Below are 12872 nucleotides of genomic sequence, written 5' to 3' on the forward strand. Positions count from 1 at the left end.
CAGTCCTCTGTCCCTGTCATGAGTGGGCAGGAAGGAGACGGACAGCCAGGGCAGCAAGCACCTGTTACTCACATGGTGGCTGGGGTGCAGGTCAGTAACTTGTCGTGGGCTTAATTCTAAGTGGTTATTTTATCTTATTTATTTGTTCTATATAATTTTTTTATTATAGTTGACATACACTATTATATTGCTTTAAGTATATAACATAGTTATTCAACAGTTAGCTACATTATTAAATGCTCACCCCAACTAGTGTAGTTACTGTCAACATTAAAAAGATGTTACAGAACCACTGTCTAAGTGGTTATTTTAAAAGATGCCCATGTTGAAAAAAACCTGTGGCTAGTATGTTAACTCAAGTCCCTGTCTAAATATCGAGACTGGGTGTGAGTGCTGTATAACGCCTTGGCAGCAACTCGGAAAAACAAAGTTGTTTTTCAAAAGTTTCAAAACCTCAGAAAAATGAAAGGTGCCTTTCTCATTACAGATTATCTGTTTACCATGCATGCAAAGAAAGAGCATAACAATCCCTAAGAAAATGCACACAGTTCAACCACAGGAGCTAACACTGAGTAAAAAATTCTTTTCACCCATAAGAATACATTTGCCATTAACCATTCTAGGCTGAAATTTGTCCTACATCATGAAAAAGGGCTCTTGTACATTCTAAAGATTAGCACTTCCAGCTCAAGATAGTCGGCTCAGCCTGTGTGTGCCTCCTCACTCAGTGGTAAATAATAAATTATGTGACTCTACTTCCTTTGTATGTGTTTATTGAAACTATACCTTCAATCAAAAGTAACAGTGTGAAAGTACTGGCTGCAAACCCCAAATCTATTCTCATTTTCCTTACCAATAGAGTTCTTAGGTTATTGGAAATAACAATGTACTTAGCTAAATTCAGCAAAAAAGTGAAATTTCCCAAAGCCCCTTCAGAAAGTGGAAGCCAGTGGTAATCAGAAGTCACTGAGAAGGGCTTTCCATAAAAGTTATTTTAAAGTGGAACAGATTCAGCTGGCTTATACCTTCTATCCTATCCCCTTTCACCTTCTTCCTGCCAAGAATGTGATCCTGATGGCTGGAGCTGCTGCAGCCATTTGCTGCTATGAGGCAACCTTGAAGATGTTGGACAGTTGTTACAGATGACTGAGCAGAAAGAAAAAAGGAGCCATGTGCCTAACAGCCTCCTGGAGCTTCTACAACAGCCTGGGACTGCCCACCTGCAGACTTGTTAGAGGGAAAAACAACTCCTTTTTTTTTTTTTTAAAGGTTACTGGTATTTGGACTTTCTGTTTTATGTACCTGTTTCACCATGATAGGTATTTTTTTTTTAGCAGAATTTCAAAGGGAACAGGACACAGAAGAATGAAAAGAACAGGGAAGGGATATAAAGAGTCTCAATAAATTAAAAAAGATTGAAATTGTATCACGCAACTTCTCAGACCAAAATGGTATGAAACTACAAATAAATTACACAAAGAAAACAGAAAAGCTCACAAACACATGGAGGTAAACAACATGCTTCTAAATAATAAATGGATCAATGAACAAATTAAAACAGGAATCAAGCAATTCATGGAAATAAATGAAAACAAACTTACAACAGTCCAACATTTGTGGGACAACACAAAAGTAGCAATACAGACCTACTTCAAGAAACATGAACAATCCACAATGAACAGTCTAAACTCACAATTAAAGGAACTAGAAAATGAAGAACAAATGAAACACAAAGTTAGTAGAAGGAGGGATGTAACAAAAATCAGAGCAATAAAATAGAAGGATAAAACAATAGAAAAAAATCAATGAAACTAAGAGCTGGTTCTTTGAGAAAACTAACAAAATAGACAAACCCCCAGCTGATTTATCAAGAAAAAGAGAGGACACAAATAAAATTAAAAGGAATAGTCAACAATGGCTATCACAGAAATACAAAGAATTATTAGAGAATTCTATGAAAAATTATATATCAGTAAGTTGGACAAACTAGAAGAAATGGAAAAATTCCCAGAAAAATACAACATTCCAAGACTGACCCAGGAAGAAGCAGAAAATATGAACAAACCAATTACCAGCAATAAAATTTATCCGGTCATCAAAAAACTCCCAGCAAACAAAAGTCCAAGACCAGATGGCTGATTTCTACACAAACATTTAAAGAAGAGCTAATACCCATCATCTTAAAGTATTCCAAAAGGCAGAAGAGGAGGGAATACTTCCAAACACATTCTATGAGGCCAGCATCACTCTAATATCAAAACCAGACACCACATAAAAAGAAAATTTTAGACCATTATCTCTGATGAATATAGATGCAAAAATCCTCTCAACAAAATATTAGCAAACCAAATTCAAAAATATGATCGTCCATCACAACCAAGTAGAATTTATTCCAGGGATGCAATGATGGTATAATGGTATAATATTTGTCAATCAATCAACATCGTACTCCACATTAACAAAATAAAAGATAAAAACCACATGATACTCTCAGTAGATACTGAAAAATCATCTGACAAAATTCAACAACTATTTACAATAAAAATTCTCAACAAAATGGGTATAGAGAGTACATACCTCAACAAATAAAGGCCATATATAACAAACCCACAGCTAACACCATACATAATGGCAAAGAGCTGAAAGCTTTTCCTCTAAGATCAGGAACAACACAAGGATATCCACTCTCACCACCTTTATTCAACACAGTACTAGAGGTCCTAGTCACGGCAGTGAGACAAAACAGAGATAAAAAGCATCCAAATTGGTAAGGAAGAAGTTAAACTGTCACTATTTGCAGATGACATGATGTTATACATAGAAAACCCTGAAGACTCCATCAAAAAACTATTGGAATTAATAATTGAATTCAGCAAAGTTGCAGGATGCAAATTAGTATACAGAAATCTGTTGCATTTCTATAGACTAATAATGAACTAGCAGAAAGAGATATCAGGAAAACAATTCCATTTACAATTGCATCAAAAAGAATAAAATACCTAGGAATAAACCGAACCAAGAAAATGAAAGACCTATACTCTGAAATTTATAAGACTCTCATGAGAGAAATTAAAGAAGACACAAATAAATGGAAATCTATCCTGTGCTCACAGATAGGAAGAATTAATATTGTCAAAATAGCCATTCTGCCCAAGTAATATATATCAAAATACGAATAGCATTTTTCAATGAACTAGAGCAAATAATCCTAAAATTCATACGGATCTCCAAGATGCTGAACAGCCAAAGGAATCCTGAGAAAGAAGAACAAAGTGGGGGGGATTATGCTCCCTGACTTCTTGTTCTACTACAAAGCCACAGTAATCAAAACACTTTGGTACTGGTATAAGAACAGACCCATAGATCAATGGAACAGAATAGACAGCCCAGATATAAACCAATGCATATATGGTCAATTAATAAATGTTAAAGGAGCCATGAATATACAGTGGGTGGGGAAAAGGCAGTTTGTTCAATAAATGGTGTTGGGAAAACTGAACAGCTACACGTAAGGGAATGAAACTGGATTACTGTCTAACTCCATACACAAAAGTAAACTCAAATGGATCAAAGACCCAAATATAAGATATGAAACCATAAAACTCATAGAAGAAAACAGGCAAAATCTCTTGAATATAAACATGAGCAACTTTTTCTTGAACACACCTCCTCGGGCAAGGGAAACAAAAACAAAAATGAACAAGTGGGACTATATCAAACTAAAAAGCTATATAGCAAAGGACACCATAAACAGAACAAAAAGACATCCTACATTGTGGGAGAATATATTTGTAAACAACTTATCCAATAAGGGTTTAACATCCAAAATATATAAAGAACTCAGATGCCTCAACACCTAAAAAGCAAATGACCCAATTAAAAAATGGGCAGAGGAGCTGAACAGACAGTTCTCCAAAGAAGAAATTCAGATGGCCAACAGGCACATGAAAAGATGCTCCACATCACTAATTATCTAATTATCAGGGAAATGCAAATTAAAACCACAATGAGATATCACTTCACACCAGTTAGGATGGCCAACATCCAAAAGACAAGAAACAACAAATGCTGGTGAGGATGTGGAGAAAGGGGAACCCTCCTACACTGCTGGTGGGAATGTAAATTAGTTCAACCATTGTGGAAAGCAATATGGAGGTTCCTCAAAAAACTTAAAATAGAAAAGAAATACCATTCAACTCAGAAATTCCACTCCTAGGAATTTACCCAAAGAAAACAAGATCCTGATTCAAAAAGACTTATGTACCCATATGTTTATCACAGCACTATTTACAATAGCCAAGAGATGGAAGTAAACAAAGTGTCCATCAGTAGATAAATGGATAAAGAAGATGTACATACACCCAGTGGAATATTATTCATCCATAAAAAGAAAAGAATACTCCCATTTGCAACAACATGGATGGTCTAGAGGGAATAACAGTCAGTGAAATAAGCCAGGCAGAGAAAGACAAATGCCAAATGATCTCACGCATTTGTGGAGCATAAAACAAAAGAAAAACTGAAGAAACAAAATAGAAGTAGACTCACAAACACTGAGAAGGGACTAGTGGTTACCAAAGGGGAGGGTGTGGGAAAGATGGTTTGGGAGGAAAAAGGAGATTAACAGGCACTATAATTTGCAATCACAATATAGGTAGGTCACAGGGATGGCAGCACAGCATGGAGAAGACAACTAATGACTCTACAGCACCTTACTACATTGATAGACAGTGATGGCAATGGAGGGGCTGTGGACTTGATAATATGGGTGAATGTTGAAACCACCGTGCTATTTAGGTGAAACCATCATAAGATTGCATATCAATGATACTTTAATAAAAAAAAAAAGAAATCCTGCCATTTGCAACAATATGGATGGACCTAGAGGGTATTATGCTCAGTGAAATAAACCAGGCAGAGAAAGAGAAATGCTGTATGATTTCACTTATTTGTGGAATATAAAAACAAAACAAAACAAAATGAACAAAACAGCAGTAGACTCATAGATGCTGAGGAGTGACTGGTGGTTACCATGGGGGAGGGGCTGAGGAGGGGCTGGGGTGGGTGGGTGGGAGTGTGAGGGGGATAAAAGGGCACAAAAATTCTCAATCCTAGTATAAGGTGGTCACAGGGATGGTAGTACAGGATGGAGAATATAGCCAGTGGTTCTGTGACATCTTCCTATGTTAACAGATAGTAACTATACTAGTGCGGGTGACAATTTAATAATATGGGTAACTGTTGACCCACTCTGTTGTATACTTGAGACCAATATAAGATTGCAAAGCAATGAAACTCTAATAAAAAAAAAAGAGAGAGAGAGAACAGGGCAGGGAGGAAGGAGTAATCACCAAGTGAGGGATTAACAACTTCCTAAAAGCCAGAAAGCAGGAGCACCCCAGTGAAGCAAGCAGAGCAGAGCAGCCCCCAGCAAACTGCCTGCCTCAGGAAAGGGACTGCAGAGCGGGAAGCCCAGTCCTTTCAGCAGACCCAAGAGCGTTACGCTCAGGACTGGCACAAAGGGAGGGGGGACAAGAAGGATTAGACTCTGCCACGGCTTGTGACAGTGGACACTCCAGCCCTCCGCCATCATCTGAGTGTCTGGCAGCCTGGTTTTACCCCAGCACTCACACCCCCTCCCATAAAAAAGGGCCAATGTCCTAAAGAGAATGCATGAAGCATCTGGGCTGCACAAGGCTGCCTGTCATTCTAGTCCTTCTGGGTTTGGTGGGGGCCGCAGCCTGTCAGCTGGCTCTCTCTCGTCACTCCCTACAAGGACGCCCTCCACTCAACACACCCTCAGAGGGACCAGACCTACATACCCAAGGCAGAGGAACCCACGACCCATGCCCAGAATAATTAACCTAGCTGGATGGGTAACAGATGATTGCTTTCACAGGTAAGCCAGCACTGTGAGAGAGAAATGACAGGAAAAACAAATGAAACCGCTAATCCCAAAGGAAAACATGTAACAGAAGAGACCTTTAAAAATTCCATTTTGTATCTGCAGAGAGATTTGAGAAGACAATGCCTTTATTAAACAAGAAGAGGTTGCTATGAAAAGGAGAAGGAAAAGATTTTAGACATTAAAAAACATGACAGAAATAATTTAAAAGGTAGAATATAAAACCATGACAGTCTCTCAAAGTTTGAACAAAGTGAGAGAAAAGGCAGATAAAAAGATAAACCATCAGAAGTGTTAATCCAGGAGGTTTCATATAAAAGAAGCATTCCATAACGAATAAGAGAAGTTCTCAAAGAAATAGCACAATTTTATATAACCTAATATGTATCTTCAGATCCGGAACCCACTGAGTGCCAATATGCCATATTTAAACAGCTGCACCCTTACTGACTTCTATCTGCTGAGATTTCAGGAGATCCAGGACAAAGGACAGAGGGAAAACAGGCAGTGGAGAGCTAAGGGTGCGGGTAAGGAGCTGGGCAAGGGCTGTCACGGCAGAGACAGAGCAACGGAAAGGCAGGGAAGTCGGTGCTTAAACACCAGCTAGGAGATGGGTTCAGAGGCGGCATGGCATCCACCACTGCAGGGCCTGGGAGGCTAAGCTGGGAATCTGCATATCCTGGTAAGTGGGAAGCACAGCACATGTTTTGGGCAAGGAAATAGCCTGGTATGTTTTTTTCCTTTGATGAGATCATGCTAGATCCCTCAAGTATGGATGGACTCCCTCTAAGGGACCAGGGTCAAGGCCAAGCACCCAGTCAGAAGCCCCTGCAGGAGTCCAGGCAGGAGATGATGGTGATGTGCACTACGGCCCTGGTCACGAAGTGGGGAGTGGACAAAAGCTGTGGGGGGATGTGCAGAGCAGAGGGGATCAGAAGGGCTCCAAGACCTTCACTGTTAGTTTCTGACCTCACCTGACAGCCATACTTTCTACAACTTGCCTGCTGCTTACTAAAGGTGGTAGAGTGCCAGGTTTAGGGTAAGTGGCAGAGAACACTAGCTATCTCCCCAAACCCACTGTCCGTCTTCCACAAAACAGAACTCCTGATTTTCAGTGGAGTTCATGACCACCCAGAATAAAGAACGCACTTCCCAAACATTCTCAAAGCCGTGTGTGTGGACCAAGGACTCAATTCTGGTCAGAGGCAGGTAACCAGACATGTATGCACACCTGTCAGGAAGTGCTCTTAAAGGGAAGGCCTGCTTCCTTCTTCCCGTTTCTCTTTCCTGCTGGCTGAGTTGACATGTAATGGCTGGACACAGTTAGAACACAGAGGTAGAAGCACAAAGTTTGGGCCGCTGTTGATCATGAAACTGTCCCCCAGCCCTACACATTGATGTGAGAGAGAAATAAAGGTGTATCTGCTAACGTCTCCACTACTTTGGTTCTAGAGGCACCTGCAGCCAAATCTCATCCTGCATAAGCAGGGATAAGGCAGCTGTCGCTACCTGCCTACCAATGTTCACTCCCTCCTCCTTCTGGCAAAAAGACCCCAGTGCCATTCAGAGCGCTGACATGCTGGGCAGAACATCTCGATTTCCACATTCCCTTGTCATCAGGATGGCCGTGTCTCAGAGTCGTTAATGAAATGTAGAGTAAATCTACTGGGTAGGGCCCCTGATTCCCTAAAAAAAAAAAAAGGAGAAGAGAAAAGAAACAGGTTTTTATTCCTGCCAGAAATGTAGAAGCAATGTTTGGAGGGACAGCAGCTATGTTGTAACTAGAAGGGTTAAAGTCACACGATAAGGTGAAGATAGTGAAGCAGAAAGACAAAAGGGGCTGGGATCACGGATATGGGGGAGCTGCTCCATCTACTTGGACTGCCTGCCTTTAGTTTTCTTGCAATGTGGGAATTTAAAAACCTAGTCAAGTTTCTACTATGTACAACCAAAGATAATCCTCATATAAAGAAATCCATTGTTCATTTTGGTGGTTTTAAGTCAGAGATGCCCAAGTGGAGATATTGTGCAGGCAGCTGGATATGAGTTTGTAGATCTGGGAGACAGAATGCAGAGGTGGTATTTGGAGCCATGGCACTAGATGACATGATGTTGGGAGTGGGGCACAGATGGAGAAAAACTGCTGTGATGAGCAGAATCCTAAGAAAGCTCCCAAGACCCCTGCTTCTTTGTACTTGTCTGAAAAACCCCTTCCCATGAGACTGGATGAGAATGTGGTGGGGTAGACCCTCCCTTGATTGGGTTATGTTCTGTGACAGGTGGTGGACGGGCCTTCCCTTGATTAAGTTATGGTTTATAAGATCAGTCCTAGCAGACTGCTGGCTTTGAGCACAAGCTGCCGTGTTCTGATAGGGACACACTGGCCGTGAGGGTGGCTTCCAGGAGCTGAGAGCTATCCCTGGCCGACAGTCAGCAAGAACAAAGGACTTCAGGCCTATGGCATCAAGGAACCGAATCCCACCTATGACAGCTTGGAAGATGATCCCCAGCCTCAGATGAGATCACAGCCTTGGCACACCCAGCCTGGTGGAACCTGAGCAGAGGACCCAGTAAATCCTGACTGGAGAACACCTGTGTGTTACTCTGAGCTGCTAAGTTTGTGGTCATTTGTTAGGCTACAGTGCAAACCTAAGACAAGGGCCAAGGTTTGAGACATCCAACACTGAGAGGCAGGGAAGACACGCAGGCATCAGTGAGGAGGCGGCGAACCAGGGCATTCGGTCAGGAAGGAGTTTCAGGAAGCGGCATGATCAGACCATGCGACCAGTGACGGGGAGTCAGAAACGCTGGGAGAGAGAGAGCGCTAAGTGGGGACGAAATCACACTAGGAGAGGAGAGGGCTGGGTGACCGTGGGAAGGGAGAGTGGGGTCAAAGGTGGATTTTATTGTTAAATGGGAAGTAGTATAATGTTCATTTACTGATGAAATTGGTCCAGTATAGGGGAGGAGGGTAGAAGGATGGTTGTAAGGGAGTAATTATATATCTCATCTCTGTGTGAGGTATTTCTCAAACAAGAACAAGCCCCAAATGCTAAATTATCCTGTGGTAATAAGCTTATCAAGTTTCAGTGTGAACATAAAGAAACTTCATGTAGAACAAAAGAATCACATTTCTGATATCGCAGAATAGAAAATCAACCCCATTATCTGTATCTCTCCTTCTTTTTTTAAAATTTTGAAGATACAGAACGGAAAACATTTTTCCTGTGTATTTATGACAGGGGTCCTGAGGAAGGCGATCATCATGCTGCTGGGGTCGGTGACAGCCCTTGTTCGTGAGTAATGAATTGCCTTAGATGAGGAGAGACAAACCCAGGACAATTTCCAGTGGGGCTCAGCTGCTCACAAGATAAATGCTCCTCTGCCATTCCCCCTGATGATTAACTGTTCTGGCCGTGCTGCGTCCAGCAAATGGCCTTTCTGATGCCTGCAGATAGCCATCAGGTTCCACCAGCCCACAGACACAAGCCCCTTTGCCTGGCACGGCCACTCCCTTCCTTTTTATACTGTTACAAAAGTTTACCCAGCACATAGTCTGCGTAGACCTGCATCGGATACACTGGTTATGGTAAGCATTTTCCACAGAAGCGGGTAGAAATACCTTTTCCCAAGCAGGTGAAGAAAAAGATGAAAAAATTAAATAAAAAGCTAAGGAAAGAAGTGAGGGACATTTGGGGTAAAATCCCATCTTTTACTCCACGTGTCCTCCCTGCATTATCCCGGTTCCTCATAGAGACACTACAGGCAGTTTAAACTCAATTGGCGGTTTTTGGTTCAGAAAAGTATACCGTATTAAATACAAGAATGCAGTGTCTTACTCAAGCCAGTAGGAGGCAACGACAGGCATGAGGACAGTCCATTCAGAAATGAACCAGCACCGTATTTTACTGAAACCTTTGTGAATAAGAGGGCGGGTGGCAACACACAGGAAAGAGCTGGGAGGATATGCGAAATAAAGTCAGCAGTTTGTGATGCAAAGGTTTTCTCTGCACAGCTGTGATATTGGGGCCTAAGGAGGTGAAGGTGTTCTCCAGGATCACCGTCTGAAGTAGTGAGTTGTGAGGCTGGAGTGGGGCGTGAGCAGGAGCCACAGGGGTCCTGGCGAAAGTCTTACAAAATCAAGGCTCTTCTGGGCTGTAGGGAGGGCCCCACTAAATGTTTTTCAAGCAGAACACTAAACTACTAAGAGTGACTGAGGAAGAATCTGGTGGGGGTAGTGCTCCCATCTAGGACTAGCAGGGCTCAAGGGAGGGCACATGCAACATGGGATTGACCTTACAGCAGACTAAACTCCCACAATAGAAGCTCTTCTTTTCAACCCAAACATGCCTCCAATAATGCCTAAATATGCATGGTGTTCCCCAATTATCCCACTTGCCAAATATGTCATACCTTACATAAGCCAATACTAATAGGCAGTGAAGAAGAGACGAAAGATAAGACACAGTCCCCACTTTTAAAAAAATGTTTTTTCTAGTTAGACGAAATTTAGGGATAACTAAATTTGAATGTTTTCTCAGATGCCTTTCATATAAGCAGAAATCACTACTCTAAATGGAAGAGAAGTTCCAAGAACCAAGAGATTAGGGAAGAAAAGAAACTCATGCGGACGAAGGGGAACGTAACCCATTTGGGCTGGAATAGATCAGAACACAGAGGAAAGGCCATTCAGCCTGGCAAAGACAGAGATGTACCAATGCTCATAAGCTGGAGTGAACGAGGAGACTGGTTTGGCCGCCACTGATGTTTCCTTAAAAGAAGCAGTGATAAATAAGTTGGCAAGGAAAGGGGTTTGTGGCAGACAAAATAACAGTTCCTCCACCGAGGTCCATGTTGTAATCCTCGGACCCTGAGAACAGAAGGGAATCTTACGTGGCAAGGGTGCTTTGCTGGTGTGACTAAATCGAGCATCTGGAGATGGAGAGATGAACTTGCATTATCGAGGATCTCAATGCAATCCAGCCTCAGGATGCTGGACAAGACAAGGGAACTGATTCTCAACTAGAGCCCCCGCAAAGGAACACAGCCCTGCAGATGGGGTAAGATAATAAGTGGGTGCTGTTTCAAGCCACTAGTTTATGGTGATTAATTATGCCAGTAATAGGAAACTAATACAGGGTTTAGGACTATTGGTTTTGAGGGATGGTGTCTGTGATATGGTGGAATGAAGATGAAAACAGTGTTTTAGGGAAAGTGGTCTGTGCAGAGAATGGATCAGAAGACATAGATTAGAAACCGTTCAAGCAACAAGACTCTGGATTTGGGGTAGGAACAGAAAATGAAAAATTAAATGGTGCATAGTATGGAAATTTGGAAGAATGAATCAACAGGACTTATTGATACTCTGAATGTGGGAAGGAGAGAAAGGCAGGAGGATCTCTGAGGTCTCACTGTAGAAGAAATGACTCTTATTGCCTAAAATCTGAAAGAGTGAAAAGTTATGTGCCAGACAATGTAAAAATGTAAAACTTTTGTAAATTAAAATAAAAGTCATAGCCAATATAAAAGGTCCTTGGTGAAAAATGCTTTCAGCAAATGACACTAACAGCTTACTAACAGGCCACATAAACTAATGGGCAAAAACAAATGAGACATCAGCAGATAGAGAATCCCAAAATAGAGGGATGCCCACTTCTAAACAAACCCAAGAAATACCAATTCGAACAACAATGAGGCAACATATATTGCTCACTAATTAAACACACATCATTTGAGGCAGTAAATCTGCAACACTGATGAGATGCTGCCATCCATTCACACTTGCTGGGTGTGTTGTAACCATTTTGGAAAGTAAATTGGCATTACATATCAGACGCTGTAGAAATGTCCCTACCCTTTGACAGAGAATGCTTCCTTCTGTAATCTAGCTTAAGGAAACTGTCTTGAACATAGGGGAAAAATTAATTATAGGTAATGAAGGCTGGCAATTACTGAAGTTGACTGACCCTGTGCTGCATACGATCTCATTAGTTCATAAAACCATCCTATGACGTTAGTACTCTTAACTATTCTCACACTACAGATGGAAAGCCTGGTACAGAGAGATCATGTAACATGCTCCAAGGATTTCAGCTGGGAAGAGGGAGAGAACATTCTGCTTCCAAAGCCGGCATACTTAAATTCCACACCTTAGTTTCCACCAGTGGGGAACACAGTGGGCACGGCAGTGTTTGTCTCATTAAAAAAAATGCAGGAAAACAGGAATTGTAAGAGGGTCACAGAAATATGGGTGGGTAACAGTGGATTATTTCCCCTGCCCCCCAACTTGCTGCAATATTTAGCTTTATAATCTAAAAGTTACTGGCAAGGAGGAAAATAATGCACATACAAATAAAGCTCTTGAATATTTCTAAAAATTAGGCAGAAATCCTAAGAAAGGGTAAACCATCAGGGTAACTGTTTTCATATTTTAATATTAACAATTATAAAAGTTTGGGAGAAGTAATATTAAGAACTTTCTTCAGCCAACCAGAAAGGAATGGAAACAGGGGCCCCAAAATTATAACAAAAGGGTAGCGTTGCACAACACAGCAGCATTAGTCAATAAAAAGCTTGTGCATCCTGACTACATTTTTTACTTCAATCCTTAACACATTTTTACAGTCAAGATTACAGATGTGCCTTTATTTTTGCACCCCTACCCCATCATTGTTTGTACTTGACTGTTACCTTTAGGCCAAGTCACACGGTCACAATGGGGCAAGTAAAGGAGACTGCTGGCCCTGCCTTCTGCTCCACAATACAGTGAATACATACCTAGACCCTGGACTCACAAAGCTGTTTGTGTCCCTGCGAGGATGTTTTAACAAGGCTGCTCAAAACGTGCAAAACTGAGAGATTTGAGAATTGCTACTCTGCGAATTCTGACAGCTTGATGTTGTTAAGAATAACTAAAATTATAGACAGAACCAGGGAAACGGAGGGAAAAGAAAGGTCCCAGAAATTG

At 41.4% G+C, this 12872-nt stretch overlaps 1 protein-coding gene across 10 annotated transcripts in view; it reads right to left on the minus strand.

The window, feature by feature from the left end:
* Positions 1-12872, minus strand: part of SNX24 (sorting nexin 24) — a 169008-nt gene that overhangs the window by 67477 nt on the left and 88659 nt on the right. The window lies entirely within an intron of this gene.

The sequence above is a fragment of the Manis javanica genome, chromosome 14 (assembly GCF_040802235.1).
Source record: "Manis javanica isolate MJ-LG chromosome 14, MJ_LKY, whole genome shotgun sequence".
In the NCBI taxonomy this organism is placed as follows: Eukaryota; Metazoa; Chordata; class Mammalia; order Pholidota; family Manidae; genus Manis; species Manis javanica.